The 18,813-nt window shown below is 41.5% G+C and overlaps 1 long non-coding RNA gene across 2 annotated transcripts; it reads left to right on the top strand.

Annotated features, from left to right (window-relative positions):
- Window positions 1-593: 593 nt before the first annotated feature.
- Window positions 594-1,726, top strand: LOC133513828 (uncharacterized). Of its 2 annotated transcripts, none has more exons than XR_009798626.1 (3): window positions 594-1,166; window positions 1,293-1,356; window positions 1,471-1,726. It is a non-coding gene; the product is annotated as an uncharacterized LOC133513828 (long non-coding RNA). The 2 variants fall into 2 exon arrangements; XR_009798627.1 differs by having other exon boundaries at window positions 1,485-1,726.
- The last annotated feature ends 17,087 nt before the right edge of the window (window positions 1,727-18,813 follow it).

The following is an 18,813-nucleotide window of genomic DNA, read 5'->3' on the forward strand; positions in this document are numbered from 1 at the left end:
AACTTTTTATTTAAACTGTGTGAAATCGGCAGATGATCCAGGTATTATTTCACCTCTGAAATCTGAAATTGATTCAAGTCATTTTTGGCCGTGCACAAGATTATTAGCAGTACAATAAACCACAGCATATTTGCGATTTGGCATTCACAAATTGGCTATTCACTTACTCATAGATCGTCACAATTTGTGTGGCAGAGATTGGTCCCTATCCCCTTCGGTTCATTGTACTTACTCAATAAGATGGTAAAAGGTCCATATCAAAGGCTGAAACACAAACCTAGAACAAAAATAATGGCTTTGTTTCTCCTTGTTGAATGCAATTTGTCAAGTTGAAATACGCCAGTCAGAAAAATCCTCAAATTCACTTTTTGAAAAAAAAAATACATGTAAAAAAAACAACTGTCGTCTTGCGAAATTCCATTTGGCAAGGTGAGATCTGCCAATATGAAAATCCCGCAATCAGAACGGAGGTTTTGCCGCTCAGCCTTCAGGGTGAGCTGTTCCGCTTCCTTTCCGCTGGAGGGCAGCGTTGCTTACTTCAACACAGCCTCTTTCATTGAGTCCTGCTGTGCAGAGCTGTCACGTATATTTGGTATTCCTTCAAGTGGTATTATTAACACCAAAGTAAGTATGAAATAAACAAGGCAGGTGCTTTAAGCAAATAAGGCTTTCTCCGGTCCATTTTGGAAGTGGAGGGTGTCGCAGCTGGAGTGGTAAACAATCATGGCTCGCTTGCTGGGACTTGGTTGCTTTAGCAGTTATACAAACAAGGCAGGATGATTATTTTTTTCCCCTCACCACGATTTACTAACATGCCACTGAGATCAGCAGCTAGCAGCCCTGTCTGAGTGTGGTGCTTTTCAGAACACTTTGCAGTAAGTCCGAGGAGCTCTCTGCAAATAGCCTCTTTATGACAGAGAACAAGGTGAGTTGCTTCACGCTCTACAAGGCAGACAACGCATCAAACAAACACGACCGGCACCGAGTCCAACTGGAGTGTACACGTCACTTTGTGTTATTAGAGCCATCGTTGTTGCTGGTACAATATTACAGCATGCTATCAATTAAAAGTGCTGCAGGGCATACTGTATGTGCATGTACTGTATGCAGTAGTGAGAAGAAACAAAGTTTAAAAAAATGCTATTCTAAGGCACTGCAGGTACTAGGTAGGTTTTAATGCATCTGTAATGTACTTGAGTAGATAATTTTATGATGACTTCCCCACATTTGAAAACAAGTATCTGTACTTTCCATTCTTTTGTCTAAATACAGTAGGTTTGTTACTTTTTCAGCCTCAGATGATGACTCAACATCAAAACAATGGTAGTTGAGCGATGTAAAGTCAACAACTACACTGTGAGTACTTTTCCACCTCTTAACTATAGCATGATGGTGTTCATACAATAGCAAGCTAATTGAAACCCATTATACAGTACAATCTTATTCCTCTTGTGGCACTTGTTGATTCAGCATTTCACATGTAGGAAGGTGCCACCGTCGCCCATCTTAGAGGACCTTATAGCACGTTTCAAGCAACCCCCCCCCCCCCCTCCCAACATGATGAAACTACATAAGCATCTCCCAGCTGCACAGCTCAGAGGCTTCTTTCGGCAACTGAACCCGCTGACAGCTTGTGTGCTAATCTCCAGCGATTTCTCTCCGAGTCATTTTCTTTATTGTCTTTTGAATGTGAAAGTTGCTGACTGATCATTCTGTTGTTCCACTTTCCAAATCTCTTTACACACCTTTTCTCTAAGTGAGTGGAAGAATAAAATAAAATAAAAAAAACAACAGAGTGGCTGGTAATGATTCAAGAGAATGCAGGTGGCCCTGAGAGCTGTATGGTAAATCCTTACAAATACTGAGATAGAAGTGAGAAACGTGTTCCATGCTGTAAAGACAAGTGGTGCAAATGCTACAAGGAGGTCTCACAGCCAAATGAACTACTGATACAATACTACATATATTATATAATATATTATTAGCAGATGTGGCAGGATCACTCCAGGCAACACACACACTTCCCGAAAAAGATCCAACAGAAGACCTGAAAACTTTTACGGTTCAATTCAGAGGTAAAATGTCTGTGGTGATTTTTGTTTATTCAGAAATTCAGTAAGGCAGTCCTGCAAACGGTGACCACAACAATCAATATCCATCAGTCACCTTTTTTGTACTGCTTCTCCTCACTAGGGACAGCCAATCACAGGGCACAAAGAACAGCCATTTGGGCTCCGGGATTTGAACCCCCAGTTCTCGGGACTGTTGGGTAGAATTTCTACTTCTCCTAAATTGGTAGCGTGATTGATTCATGATGGAATGTTGCGATAATACAACTAAATGTTATCAGTTTGGAGTTTTAGTTTTTGGACTGTACAATTATTCAATAATTACAAAGAGATGTCAAGCTTAGTCATGCAGAAATGTTGGTGATTACCAGAGGTGAGCAAGTGTGTGACCCTCACATACTCCTTTCCTTTAGAGTTAGTGTGGTCAGCAGTCAACCTGTGGGGACGACACCAATTTTATGTGTTCATCTTTGTTTTGCCTCAAGAACTTTCAATTGCCCGTTTGTTCCTATCCAAAGAGAGATATCTTCAAAAGATTTAATTTGTACCTAATGAAGTGTCCGCACTGCTTTAGTGGGTTTATATTTCAGAAAACCAAAGATGTAATCTTTTCTGGGATGACAATGATATGATCATCATTTTCCTCATATCCATCAATGGATGCTCCAAAGCTTTGAACAAACAAATAAGCATTCAAATAAGTATCATCATAAACAATACATTAACCACTCATTTTTGGGTGACAATACAAAAATACAAAAATAAGATGTAACCACCAGATGCAAATACATACATACATAGCATATCCACATCATGAAACACAAAGGTAAGTTTGACGTAAATTTCTCAAATATTATAAAATTGACAACTACTAATACAAGTAGTCCTATATGTAGCACTGGCCTTGTAGATCACGCGTTTTATCACTCACTTTTAAATTTCATGATCTCCCTTTATTTTAGTTAGTTAGTTAGTTAGTTGTTTATTAATTTATTTATTTATTTATGTGTTTGTACAAACAAATTACTTGTGTACTTATTTCTGAAGTATAACTTGTAAGTGCAGTAGCCTACTTGATATAAATTTCACTCAGTCTACATTTTTATGTCTGAAGTTTTATTTTGGTTGTTTGGACTCAAATTTTAAGTTTTCAAAATATTATGATTGCACTGTATTTACACTATTAGAAGTAACCATAGGTCACCATTTAACAGTGTATTTTATGCCGAAGGCAGATATTTTCAATGTTTTTCCAAATTGGTCATTCTAATCCCTGTAAAATATTTTCACACAACACAATAATATTCTTTAAAAAGGCCTTTGCGCTTGTACAGATGAACGGGTGATGAATGGTCGGCGCGTGCTTGGCTGAAAACGTCCTGTACTCAAGATGAGTACTGCAGTCAAGAGCGCTGTGAAATTAAGCAACTGCCTGTCAGGTAATGTGAGACAACTTTGTTTTTAAGGTCAATACAAATGCTCATCAAGCTATTCAAAGTTACTAAAAAGTTACTTCAGTTTGTCCAACTCCCTCAGTTGTTTGTTTTGGCATCCAAATATCACTTGCACCTGTGCTGAGTAACCTCTGAATGTCTTGGTGGACATCTTGCTGGAAATGTTCTGATTGTGTTGTTCTGGTTGGAGTCCTTCCGACGTGCCCAGGTAGGTCTGCTTTGCAGCCTTGTGTGACCGGGCCACTTACTGGCTCACACTAATGACTCTAATTGGGAAAGTGGGCTCCGTTTCAGGGTCACTGACAGACTGACTGGCATGTGAGGAATGTGACCCCCTATTGTGTGCAGCAGCCAATCGATGAGTTGCTCCCTGCATTGGACAACTTGACTCATTCTTAACTGTGCTCTGCTCAAAGAGGCAAATAGAAATCAAATAAACCCTGTACCTTTAGCTTTATGTTTAGATTTTGAAAGAAGGACAGTTTATGTGTTTTTATGATTTCCCTTTTGTGAGTCATTTGTATTGTTTTTCATGTATTTACTTCAGCAACAATATGTACTCTACTTATTGGCCCGAAATTGTTTGGTCGCCTCCATGGCTTGTAAAAAAGCGAATTGCATAGCATTCTAAAATGATGAACTCATATTTCAATCAAGTGAATTACAACAGCTGGTAAAGCGTCGGCCTCAGAGTTCTGAGGTCCTGGGTTCAATCCCTGACCTGCTTGTGTGGAGTTTGCATGCTCTCCCTGTGCATGCACGGGTTTCCTCTGGGCACTGGGGTTTCCTTCCACATTCCAAAAACATGCAACATTAATTGGACACTTTTAGGCTCCAGCACTCCCCGCGACCCTTGTGAAGCTAAGCGGTGAAGAAAATGGATGGATGGATGGATAGATGAATTATAACAGGCATGCTTTCACCACCAGAAGTGTGTGTGTGTGTCTGAGTGTTTGTCTTTCAATTCACAAAGGAATCTTGCACACAATAAACTGGCTTTTGTATGACATCTGTACAACATATTCTCCCAATACAATATTTTATACGATATTTTGTTCATGATGTGACACAAGAAGACTAAAATATCCTCATTGAGAAATCCCAACTCCTGCTTCATCACACTAAACATTGATGTTTTTTCTGATAAATATATGGGCTTTCATCTCAGTATATTTCATTCTGGTGCAACAATTCCTGTGAGAGCAGGTTTATATCTTGTCTAGGTTTTGGCTGTAGTCAACATAAAAACACTTTCAGATCAATCTGATGCTTTCTGCTTGAACCTACAAAGTGTTTATTTTAAAAGTATACTAAATACTGTAAATCCATCCATTTTCTTAACCGCTTATCCTCACGAGGGTCGTTGGGAGTGCTGGAGGCTATCCCAGCTGCCAAGGGGCAGTAGGCAGGGTAGACCCTGAACTGGTTGCCAACCAATTGCAGGGCACATAGAGATAAACAGCCACGCTCAAAATCACACCTACTGGCAATTTAGAGCATCCAATTAATGTTGCATGTTTTGGGGATGTGGGAGGAAACCGGAATGCCTGGAGAAAACCCACGCAGGCATGCGGAAAACATGCAAATTCCACATTGGCGGGTCCGGGATTGAACCCGGGAACTCAGAACTGTAAGGCCAACGGTTTCTAGCTGAGCTACCGTGCTGCTAAACTAAATAAATATTATACTAAAAACATCCAACAGGGCGGCACGGTGGATCAGCTGGTAAAGGGTTGGCCTCACAGTTCTGAGGACGCTGGTTCAATCTATGTGCTCCGCGATTGGCTGGCAACCAGTTTAGCGTGTACCCCGCGTCCTGCCGGTTGATAGCTGGGATAGGCCCCAGCACTCCCTGTGACCCTCGTGAGGATAAGTGCCAAAGAAAATGGATGGATGGATACTTCCTACTGTGTTTATTTCCTGACAAAACCAGAACCATGGGCGAAAATGAATCTGCATGCCTTTGTTGCTGACTGCCCGGGATAGTTGCAGTTCCTACCCATCCATTTTTAACAAACTATCGATCCATCCATTTTTTTCCACTTTACCAAGTTTAGCAAGGACAAGGACAGCAGCTTAAGCAAGGAAGTCCAGACATCCCTCTCTCCAGCCACTTCATCCGGCTCTCCCTGGAGAATCTCACGGCCTGCCAGGTCATCCGGAAGACAAAGCTTCTCCAGTGTGTCCTGGGTTGTCCCCGGGACTTCCTCTTGGTGGGACATACCCGGCAGCGGAAACTCATTTGTATTCATAATCTTGTTCTTTGGGTCATGATTTACAGCTCGTGATCATACAGTAGGTGAGGGAAGCAACGTAGATCGACTGTAAATTGATGCGCTTCGCCTTTCGGCTCTGCTCCTTCTTTACCACAATAGACAGATCCAGGGCAACCAATGCGATCTTTCTCAAATGTAGGACAATGAGCTACATTAATTGTGAAAACATTTAATTACTTTGGGTCTCCGACTTATGAGGCTTTCTCCCGGAATGGTGCAGCTCATACGGTGACAGATTATTCCATTTAATTCTTACTCCACAAATGCAATAGGAATCAGGATACTGTGTTTTCAGTCGTGCCATCGCATAAAACGTCATCTTGCAAAAGAAAAAAATGTGACTATAGTTCCACTTCAGCAGTTCAACAGTTGAAGTTTAACTGTATTTAATTCATCCATCATTCTTTCTTTTTATATAAGGCTTTGCCTCATTAGGATTGCGGGGGAGTTTGAACCTATGCCGGGTGACTTTAAAGAAGTTAATTGGTCGCTAGCCAATCACAGGTCACATATACACGGATATCCCCATTCAATTTAGAGTTTTTCTTAACCTACCATCAATGCTTTTGGTATGCAGGAGGAACGCATCTCTTTTGTTGATGTCAGTCATTGAATTGAGCAGGTATAAACAAGTGAGCGAGTCTCATTACAACACAAAATAAGCATTTTGTGGGAACGGAGAATAACGTTTTATAGCAAAGAATAAAAGTAAGTCCTGGAAAGTGTGGAGGTAACAGCACGAATGGATAGGACTCACTACGATTTTATTTGGGTTGATTTTCCCGCCGTAGCTCGATGCTGCCGCTTTCTGAAAGAAATGGGCATGAGCCCCATGCTGCGAGGTATGTGTCAACACTGTTGGCCTGGGGGTGAACCCTTAGATACACCTTGTGTTGGACGCAGAAGAAAGGCAGAGATGGGGAAAGCAGGTGTGGCCTGCTAAGTGACTCAGTCTGACTCTGCTGAGTGACAAATCAAATGGCAATGGACAAAGCACGCGCTGGCTGCAAATTCACTGGCTTCCTCCACTGCACAGGTGGTCTTTGTCTCTCTCTCTCTAAACACACACACACAACCACCACAACACTCACACAGCATGTACATCTCATCTCATTGCACCCTGCATTAAACAGGTTAATCTCTGTAGAAAAAAAACAATACTATTTGAGTTTGACAAACATTCCTGTTCACACATTCGAGAATCAATGCTCAACAGGAAATAGCATCACATTTACGCTTGAGCATGTTTTTGTGACTCGTTGCTATTATTATGTTATTGTTGATCTAGGGTTGATCCAGTGCCTTGTACATGAACCAGCAGTAACAACACACCACACCTCATTCCAATCTCATGCACACGTATGCATGTACGCGCACACACATACACACCTGTGGCACTGATAAATGCTCTCTGGTGTGTGTGCCCCAGGTCAGTCTTTATGTGCTGATCCTTGAAGGGAGTGGTCAAGTTGTCCAAGATTAATTGATGGGTCTTCTACAGGGGGGAACAAAAAATGATTGTGGCAAAGTGAGACTTGCACAACCACAAATAGAAACTACTTTCAGTTGTCAGTCCCAATTCTCGCTTGCTTGGATAACACTGGCATAGTGTCAAACTGGAATTCACAATAGGTGTGTTTGCAAAGCAATGATTCCCTGAGAATGGTGTATTTGCACGTTTCTTAGTTGTTCAAATAAATGCATTACATAAACATTTTTCTTCAGTATTTGTTTGTAAACATTAAGGGATGGCACGCTGAGCAAATTTGCTCAGAAGTGTGCTGAGGTGTCTCCATCCTGCAACAGATGGAATTCAACAAATTGCCGTTTGAGGTTCTTCAATTTCGTGTGACTTTTCAAGCGACTTGTGAAAGTTGGGAGGAAGAAAACATCAGAAGTTATCATGCACTGTCTGATAAATTAAGACTAGGGCGCCATAAAGTGCAGCGTTTTTCCAAATCTGGAGGATGAAGCCCGTTCCACAGCCTCTGCACGGCGACACTGCAAGATTGTCTCTTCGTGCGTTTGCACGTTATTGTCTGAATCACGGGTTTCCACTTGCGGCGGCAGCCCGCTGTTCTGCAGCCTAATGCTGAAAGCATTGCCCGGAATGCTGTCGATGTGAAATGCGCCTTCATGCTCGGTGCGTTGAACATCTTATGAACAGACTTGCAACCTGCCCGCCTGTCTGCTTCCTTGTCTGCACTCCACCTCGGGAGACGGGGATTAGCGGCCTTGGAGGAGCGACTGTATGGATGGCGTATGAATAACTTGGAGAGAGGTGACAGACGGGACAGATCGCGTCTCATCATCAGTAAAGCCTCGGGGCTCCCATAGGGGACCGGGGCATCACGCAGAGCGCTACATAAAGGGCCGCCGCAGACGAAGGCCTGGTCAAGGCCTAAGCTATAGAAGCCCTGACATCTGGCTTGCTTCTATGTTTCACCGCCAGCCTGCTACCCCAGTCTGGCAGCTATATGCTTTTCATTATTGTGCCTTAATGCGCTCTTGAATCGCAGTCAAAATTTTGCCTTGATATGTCTTTTTATTGCCAATTGAAATGCATCGGATATCGCCATATACAGTCGATTGCAGGCGCAGACGAGATAGAACGCTCGCTGTATCGTTATATTGGCCATTAAAGTACAAAGTGTGCAATGTGTGTTGCATTTTGGCCTACAAAGTGTAAAGATGAAATGATGAAACAATGAAGGCAGGCTCAGTCGCATCGAGGGGAAGATACACAGCAGGTGGTAGGAAAAGCTCCGACAGAACCCCTGATTTGTGCAGAATTGTGTTGCTTAAAGGATATGGCCGCCAGATGCCCATTTGGATGAAAATCTAGCTTTGAGTCTAATCTGTCAAATTTGGAAGCCAAAAACGTGTCAGCTTCTGACGTTCAAACTTTGGTTGGAACAGCAGCTCCAAATGTTTTGTCTATTTCTAAAAATGAAAAATGATTGAATGTAGATTGCAATGTTGTGATTATAACAATATTGTATTCCTCTTATTTGCAAATATTGCACTTTTGTTGTTGTTGCAATGAATATCTGATTGCCTTTGTGCTTGCTGCACAAGACCTGAGCAGTCCTCAAAAAGAAGCCATAGATGGCAGTGTTTTGCCTTATTTTTAGCAGCCTGCTTAGCCACGATGTGGTCACGACAGTTTTTAACTGTTTTTACTGTCAACGTGTTTCTGGTTTAATTTAAATTTATAATCTATTTTCAATCTATTGTGAAATAGTGCACAGAACCGAGATATAGTAGGTACAAAAATTTTAACCATGGATTTCACACTGTCATTTCCCTAATTCCATTCCTTTTCAGTTCTGACCTTTTCCTAATTAAGTTTATACATTTTATAAAGTCAACTTGGAATGTGAATTTTTGTTAGGTATTTCTCATGTCACTCTTGTTCCCTGGACTGGAATCATATTTTGTCATGAAATCAAGTGTTCTTTGTATAGTATGGCTGTGATGATGAGATGTTAGTTTGTCTGTTGCCAACATTTCAATGAAAGACAACCATTTATTATTTTTCATAAGGATTACCTTTGATGTTTTGGATGAATACACCTGGATATCATGTGTATTGCGTAAATTACAAAAGGGATTTTACTCAAACAGAAAGTACTTTAATGGGCACGCATTTCCTTGGTCTTTTGCTCTGACTGGGCCAAGGTCGCTCTTACATTTGACTGAAATCATAAATTGACACTTGAGATAAACAGAATGTTTACTCAGCCCATGTGAGCTGAGGCCGATATGTAAATGCAGCCTTATTCTTTCATCAAATTTGCATTAACCCTCTTAACCAAACACTACAGGGCTCCAATTCAAACAGCGCTAATGATGGCTGGCCCTTTATGACCGATTGCCGTATCTGCAAAAAGGGAAGAAAAAAAAGGAGGGGCAAGAGCAATTTAGCCTGGAATAGAAAGAGCGAAGCATAGCAGCTATGGTGTTAGTGGCCTCCAATAATTGGATGGACCTTACAAAGAAATGGATGTGTTTTGACGCTGTGGTAGTTGACGAGCAATGGCAGATTTATCATTCCCCTTTGATGTGCTGCTGCCAGACCTTTCCACAGCCTTCATTCCTGGGCCGACTAATCAAACAAGTTTTTAATAAGACTCTACTGCATCCCAGCAGCCACACATCACATCAGCACGGGGAGAAATATCTTGCCATGAATATCAACTACCACTGTGACGAGCTGGTTTTCTCAAATTAGGACTTCAGATGGACATCAAGAAGCAACGTCGAGTACTAAGTGGCACTCAGCAGAAAAAGATTCAAACATATCAGTGCTTGACTTTTCAGCGTTATGTCTTGCAGTGGTGCATATTAGTCTAAGAGTTGCTGCTTACATTTTTTTCCCAATATGCATGATGTAAGCACATGAAAATGAGTTTTGGGGGCATACGTTGCAAAAACAAAAACAAAAATTCAGTTCAAGGGTTAGGGTTAAGCTTTTCTCAAAAGTTCTTCCACTGACATTTACATCTTGATCTGCAACTTAATATAATAGTTTATTCCTTCCTCCACATTCCACTTCACAGTTTTGTGGAAATAGATGAGAGTCAATTGTGAATAAAAGCCAAATTTAAATAGAGACAACTATAATGACTGATGTTCTTTTGTAAATTCTAATTTGTCTTCCAGCATCAATATCACAAATTGCAAAAATGACAAAAATAGTGACTTTCTGTCAAAAATTTCACCAATGAAATAAAATCGTATATGCAGCACTGTAGATGAGTAGAATGATTGCAATTTGTTTTCCTGGTTTTATTACATGTCCATGGCCGTTTGTTGCCAGGTAATGTTCATAGGTCTCAATGACAACCATGAAAATGGAATTTACGCCGACTAGGCAAGACCGAAACAGAAACGTACTGTAAGCAAAAACATAATATTTAAATGTATGCTTAATTTACTTAAAAGAGGGATACAGAAATGTAGACATGCATTTTTTTAATTGAATCGGTATAAAGCCTCTCCATTGGATACAAGATAAACAGCGCCTGCTGTTGGTGGGACTTTGCCTGGCTACTATTAAGAATCACCATGTGAAACACAATAAACACACAAAAACCTATTTCTGAATTGTTACTTTTGGGATATACATGGAAATGGTTACATTTCAATGTTGTAAAATACTGTATTCTTTACAGGATTGCCTTTGCAGTCCACATACATGTCGCGCTCATGGTTGATGGGCAACACAGGCGGACGACATTACAGCAGCAAAAGTTCAAGGTGGCGACCTGCTCTGTTTTCGTTGCTTGTCGCGGGTTGAAATTGATGCGTTGCAGCCCAGTGCGAGCCAAACAGCTGCTGCGTGTGTCTGTGCAGCCGCGGTGAGGTTAACAAGACCAAAACAAAACAAGTGACAGCGTACAACAAAGGCCAGTGTGCGCAGGCGAGGACGGAGGATCTCCCTGTTGGTCTCCTACCACCAAAGGAGGGCGGAAGGAGGACCTAGATTGGAGCCCTTGCTAGGAAACTGAGGGTCTCTCGTTTGGAATGTGTCTCCCTTTCGTCTGTGATGTCCCACACTGGCACTCTTTAGCGCTCGTAATTTGTCTTTCTCTGCAGGGTGCCTCAGTTATGTATTTCCAATCCAAAAAGAAGGAAAAGATGAGCCTTCGTGCCCTTGGACGAGGACAACAAAGTGAGATTTGGAGTGTGCCTGTCAAATTGCTATCTAATTGTTGCAGGGCTGCAGGCGGAGCCCATATCTGCTTTTCTCCCGCCACCGGCTGCCGGCCCTGCCGTTCACAAAGCCCGGGGATGCCACACACATTCTGTTTGTTCTACATGAGCAAACAGATTGTAAACTGGCTGATAATTTTTGTACTGACAATGTCATTTACGGCTGTCAGCCTTTTGTCTGCTCTGTTTGCTTTATTCAAATATGAAGCGAGTGGACCTCCCATCCGTCCCGCACTTCTGCATTAAAATCACATCAATTCACTTCCATTTTGTCTTATCTGAAATTCATTGGAGGCAATCACTTGGTTGAATGCCCGACTGTTGCCATGGAGACCGAGGGTCCCGTGCGGACTTCAGAAGGATTAGGAACTTGTAAGATTTAAGTCGTGGAGTACACAGTTGCTTTGTTGTGGCGGCCTTTGATTTTGATGGGGAGGAATTTGCCTTTTCTAACTTTAGACTGAAGTGAAATCCATCTGAGCATATATTAGAACGTTCAAGTTAGGGCGATAATCTTCTTGCAACCCTTGCCCATATGCACATGCACAGCTTCATTGACTTAATGCTATGATAAGTGGCATGCAGCGTACCGGTGGAGGAATATTTACTCCCGACCTGCCGAACTAACATTGCGGATGCTCGCCTCCCAGGATGTCCCATTTTGGTTCTGAGGCATCCCCACCCCCCGCCCCCTTTGTTCGCCAAGGTCAGGGCACAAAGTGCAGAGTTATTCACATCCAACTGTCTGTCTGGAAGCGGCTGCAGATGTTACCGTTTTTGTGATGCTTTTTGTCTCTTCGTTGCGTGCATTCTCTCACTCAGGTCTCGTCAGCGCTAGCTGCCAGGCCGCTTGGCGTGTGACTTTTTAAAAAGCGGAAAAAAACGTGGCCTGTGAAAGAAGTTGAAGCCTTGGCTTCTGTGACTTTTTATATGTTCCTTGGCTTCACAGCCAAAAAGTACAAAGTAAACAGTTTGAAGGTAATGGATTCCTTTTCAGTTGCGCCAGGCAGTTTGTGGACAACAGAGGGCCGCTTCTTTTTGTCTTCTTTACCCTCCGTGCTAACATCTATTAGGCTAGCCTTTATTCTCGGCAATGACAGGAGGTTTTCAGCACTTAATGCATTCCAAATATTTTCTCCAATTTCTTACAATGGTGAAGAACAAAAGAAATCTTTGGAATATTTTGTGCTTTTCAAGTAACGAGGGGAAAGTCTAGATCAAACATCTTTAAAAAATGCTGCAGATGTATGGAGCAATTTGCATCTTATTTGAATTGCACCGCACACACACAACTGGATGCTGAGGCAGCTGACATATTGCAAAGATGTCTAGTTATTACATATAGGCCTCCCATAAATTTGATTTCAATCGTCGGCTCTAATTTCCTTTCAAGGTGCAATATCTTCATTCGAGTTTTGTCAACTCTCCATTCGGTGAAATTTGAGGGGTAAACAAAAGTTCTCTCTGCTGGCATGCTGTCACCTGGAGCAACTAAACAATCAATCCGCATTTGCAACTTGCTATTTACTCCATGTTGACATCAATGGCAGCCCTTTAAATTAAGGTCATTTGGTCAGATATTGCATGACATTACACTTGGCATTTTAGGAGGATAACTACACTGAATATAAAGTCAAGGCATTTCCCTTTTGTGGCGCGTGTGAAATAGCTGACTGAAGAGACGGCCATTAATTTATTGGCATTGTAAATTTTGTAGTACTTTTGGAAAATGTTTTTTTTTCAGCTGCCGAAGGAATATCGTGCGGGGAAAATATAAATCCCTGTATGTAAACACAATATCACTGTTTCTTTCGCTGTACATTTCCCGCTTCCAATTTGTTTTGTCGTCAACATGCCGTTTCTCAGCCGAAATCCCATAAAGACACAGCACTGGAAGCGGCTTTCACGTAATCCTGCCACTGCCTGTCGAGACTCTATTTCATCTATAGAACTAGGATTATATCACAAAGACCAGTCCCTGTTTGAAAAAAAAAAAAACACCTGATGATAGCAAATTAGACTTTTTCTGACGAGCCAAAAGAAAAAGATTCAGTGGTCCGTGGTGATTCATATTAATGAATTAAACTTGAAGTTAAAAATGTGAATACATTTGCGCTTCTTGTTTTCGAGGTAGCCCGTTCACCGATTTGACATGTTACACTTTGGTCAAGGACACGTCTCAGTGGTGCGTTGACACTCTTTATTGTGCCAAGTGGCAATGGGAAATCAATGCCACTGACCTGTTCAATGCAGTGTACCAGAAATAAGCTGACTGGGGTCACTGTCACGAAAGATCTGGCTCAGCAGAGTACACAGAAAACTTTGAAAGGTCCTGGGGGACATTCCCAATTAAATGAGGCCATATTTCACATCAATACCGCACTACAGATGCAGCACCTGTTTTTTTTTTTTTTTCGACACAGCACACGTGAGAGAAGTTCTTGCCGAGAGCTGAGCCTGCGTGAGTAGATGGCGATACTGATCCGACGTATGGACTCGGAGTAGTTTTATCTGCTCGGTGTTGTAGTCCGGCGGGGTCTCACTGGCTCCGAGCTGCTGCACAGTTGGCTGGGCTATTGATCTCATTGTTGCTAAAGACACTTCATGTACCCTGAAAGAGTGACGCACAAAGCGGTGACATTGATAGGGCCACACTGAGGTGGGCCTTTTTGTCCCTGCCTGTGTGTGGGACTTGGATTTAGGATGGGGGGTGGGGGCTGAGCCTAGAGCTGACCCGCGCAGGACGGCGTGTACGCTTCAAATTGTGGCAAAGCTCAAATGTCAGGCTGTCATAACTATTTTTGTTTGTTTGTTTGTTTTGTTTCAGTTTTTCTCTTTTTGTGACTTATTTAAAAGCCATCACAGTTCCATGATGACTAACCCAGCCGAACCACAATTGCTCTTAATGAGCATGCCAACTTCAAAATACCGTCTTGTATGTTTATAATAGGTATATTCTATGGTAGTAAAGCTTTGGTAACGCTGAGTAGTTCTGTTGTTTTTTTTTTAAACGTGTTACTACAGTGACATCCCCAAGGTCACCTTTCAGAGGCATCGTGTGCTTTAAAGCAAAAAATATATATCTCAAAGTGGCACAAATCATGCATGATTTCTTACTGCAAGTTCAGAGAATCAAGTGATTGACTCTGCCCATGTGTTTTCTTTGGAAAATGGAGGGATGGATGGATTCATTTTTCTTTTTTATTTTATTTTTTTTGCAACATTTGTTCCATAAAAAGGACCTCACTCTTGGATGTCATCACAAAAGACATCACGGCACCGTCCGGGACCTCAGTTCAGTGCTTTAAAGCATTCAGTGTGTGCATTTGTGGCTTTTGTTGGACATTTTTTTCAGCCAGGCTTCAACCAGAAGAATAAAAAAATAAGTGTGTGTGAAGGCAAAAAGAAAAAAAATACCACAGGCAAACTCACCTTTGGGACAATATGTAACCATGTACACCATCATTCATTATTTTCTATCAAAGTAAGCTCTGGGTCGTTTTTTAGATGTCATTGCAGCAGTAATAAAAGTATGCTGAAAGGTGAATTGGTTGCATTCAATCCCACAATGTTGTTTTAGCACTTGTCATATTTTTTTTCACTCGGATGACTTAAGAACGTTAAAATGAAATTCATATTTCCATTATTTCCTATAGGAAAATGACCACAGTAGTAGTTGTTTTGTATTAAATGAATATTACACTTTTCAATAAGGTTCCCCCTTGTAATTGGTAGGCCAGAGATTGTACACTGATTGTAATAACTATGAAGTCAGGGAATACCTTCAACTTGCCAAATAGTGAACCCACACTTCAAAATCTGATTTATAGTATTGTTTATTAAAAAGGAAAAAAAATTCTAAAGCCTTTATATTGATAGCTCTATTTTTGAGAAGAACCAATGGTGACTATTTATCTCAAACACACACACGCACGCACACACACAGCACCTTACTGATGTTGTGCCAAATTCAACAGTGCAAATCTGGTACGTTTAGTCACAAATAAAGGGTTAAACCTTTCTTTGTACGCCGCCTGAAAGGGAAAGTCAAGTTGCAAAGCGATAGCTGTCGACACGGCCTCCATTCGTCGTCTCACACACGTTTCTTACATGTTGCCACATGAGGTGCCTACCTGCACATCTGGCCTTTATTTTGGTAGCTAAGGAGTCTCTAAACAGTGCTCAAGCCAAAAACGGCCTTGTTATTTCAGTTACAGGTGGAGAGGATGTTTCTTGCCACGCCAAGGATTTTTTTTTTCAATGTCACACTTGTGATTTCTGCTCACCTTGCATTCCACGTATAAAATACTGCTGTCATTAGTGGGTACCGGCTATTATTGTGCTTTTATAAAAGGAGTCCATTTTGATAGGATTAGCCCCTCCCAGGAGCCTTGTTGTGGCAGACTTTTCTATCTACTGATTTAGCCAAATGTAGGAGGTGTATTGTGCTGGTTTCAAAGAGCCACGGCCACCCACATTTCTGGGATAACCGTGCAGACGAGGCGTGACCGATGCGCCTCCCAAAGAGGAACGACACCTTCCGAAAAGCAAGTGCATAATTGATTTAAAGACCGGTTAATAGCGCGTGCTTGATTCGGCATACGTGCGCAGTGAAATCTACAAAACAGTGAAAAATAGATCTGGAGAGACCGAGAAATCTAGTCAGTGTCTCCGAGCCAATTGAAGGAGTCAAAGAGCGAATGTCATGCTGTGAGACATGGCTCACCTCCAACCTCTTTATCATCCTTCATGTCAGAAATGGCATCTTTCTGCCAGCGGACTGCAAAACAAGAGGGGTGAAAAATCCCATGTGCAACGTGAAGGAAATCTAAAGCAAGACAGGTTTGCAGTTTTGGGTTACCTGCGCAATAAGATGTACAATTTTGCCTGACTGTATTTGATGCATTTCCTACGTTCTCATTTCAAGCTTGACCGTCTGCTATTTTGCCAGGACAGGATTACAGCACAGCATTACAGCCATCCCTTTATTGTGTGCCACCATTTTAATGTCATCCTATGTAGGCTCTACAATGCTGTGGCATTCCACCTCAGTGGCACACAGGGTGTCCCTAATTAGATCATAATGCTGATCTGTTGTCCTGATTAGCATTGAATGGTCTTTGATCAGCATGTATTACCAGATTACTGTGATAGCCCACCTTTGGATTAAGACAAGGTCCATACTCATTGTGCTCCCTTGCCGGCAAGAAAGAAGGGGGTGTGGGTAGGTTGAGGATTAGGCCCGATGCCTCCTTTGTATGCGGGATATACCACTTTATCAGGGAAGCATGTGCTGAGTTGCAGACTCCTGCAGTGAGAACCAGGGAGTTGGCAGCTCTATTTTTCTTTTTTTTTTCAGGACTCAGCCTCAGTCCCCTTTTTGGAGGCATTGCGACGACGAGGCGTTTGACACGCCCCCATCTGGTCTGTTTACCCTAGCAAATAATCTGTAATTTTGGAATAACCCCACCCCCACCCGCGTGAAAAACTGAAACTGGCTGGTGCCATGCCATGTAGCCTCTGGACCAGCTTTACAACGTGTCCATCTTGTCAATGCTGATTGATCCAGCGGCCCCAAGTGAGACAGAGTGGCAGAAGTAATTTGATATAGAACCATAATTAGACATGAATATGCTTCCAACCTCCCGCTGTGATGATCCCCAGATTTCAGGATTGAGGAATGTTGGATTACCTATCACTGCTATTTGCACAAGTTACCCACAATGTGGAGCGCAGGGATAGTCCGAAGAAATATGTGACCCATCATAACCCCGAACTAAAACTGAAATTTTCGACGAAGAAATGATAAATTCTTAGCTCCTGAAACCTCTTCCGTGTTTTCATTTGAACTAATGCTTATTGGGGGAAGAATCGCCCCTTAAATGGGTCAGACCTGTTGACATTTTTCCCAGCATGAGCCATGTGATCACCTAAAATATTTATGAGATCAGTCAACAAAAAAAAGGATTTCTATGGCGTAGACGGGCAAGGTACCTTCACGACTTCCCTCGGAGATTTCGCCATCAATCGCATTCACTGCAAGTGAATGGGAAGCTTTGAACGAAGTAATGGAAAATTGCAATCCATCTTTTCTGGTGGACAACTCTTTTATACGCAGCTTAATGCAACAAAAGAAGCCTGATGCAAGTGTTACCCTCTTTGTCTGGCATTCTGGGAGAGGACAAATGCCTCCAGGCGTGGAATATCATACGAGGAAACGACATTCTACATCATATATCTCATACAACAGCTGGAGCAAAAAAATTAGAATTAAAAAAAATAATTATTATGAGTTCATTAGTTTAATATTAATTTAATGGAGTTTTTGACTACACTTCATCGGCTGTTTGTAATATTTAAATTCAAATAAATGTTTCTTGAGAGTGTCATTAAAATCTGAGCTTTATGATCTTTGTTAAGGTAGAATTGTTGCAACGCATTTCTATTGGCTACTAGTACTGTGGCTTTTGATTATGCTGGAATGTATATTATTTACATTTCACAATTTTTCTAATGATCAATGAACTTGACATTACTTTGCCTGGATTTACGAGTCTGTATGTGTGTGTTGTTTATTTTTTTGATGCACAAAGGCATTAATTGTCATTTTTGCTTCTTGTATTTTTTAATTAGATCATCTAATTCAAATGTCAGTTAAAATGCAAACCAGTACATATTATATTGCATACATCAAATTTATTCGGGATGTATGCATCGAGTATAGTAAATAACACATGAATTGAGACCGTGTGATTCAAATATTAGTGAATGTAGAGCATGTAAGTCACCTTAAATGTATTTATAAAACGTGCAATGTATTTATGATAAAAAACAACAATTACGTGAGAAGAACATTCCCGAAACACCATATTTATTTGACATACAAATGCTAAATTAAACTCTAAATGTTTTCTCATAAATACTGTTGGGCCATACTTATAATTCACCACAAAGTGAAGTCATTAAAAAAGGTGAAATATTATGAATAACCAAAAGAAATAAAGTGTGCTTTTTGGCACAAATGCTCCGTTCTATGCACACATAAGACGGCGACACGGGGAGAAGGGAGAAGGGCTGATATCAAGGTTTCCCATCTGCTGTCAGATCAATATTTTGTGCAATCCTTGTAGGCCTGTCTGTTTACTCTCCGCATCTGTGCCGAGCATACCAAGCCAATGCAATGTTTGAGCATGTGACTGTGTAATAATGGCAGACAGGCCAACTAATGGCCATCGCAATATCTGTAGCTTGACCCAGTGTGCCTCTCCCTAATTGATCTATAGATTAACATCAGAC

Source organism: Syngnathoides biaculeatus, chromosome 15, assembly GCF_019802595.1.
Source record: "Syngnathoides biaculeatus isolate LvHL_M chromosome 15, ASM1980259v1, whole genome shotgun sequence".
In the NCBI taxonomy this organism is placed as follows: domain Eukaryota; kingdom Metazoa; phylum Chordata; class Actinopteri; order Syngnathiformes; family Syngnathidae; genus Syngnathoides; species Syngnathoides biaculeatus.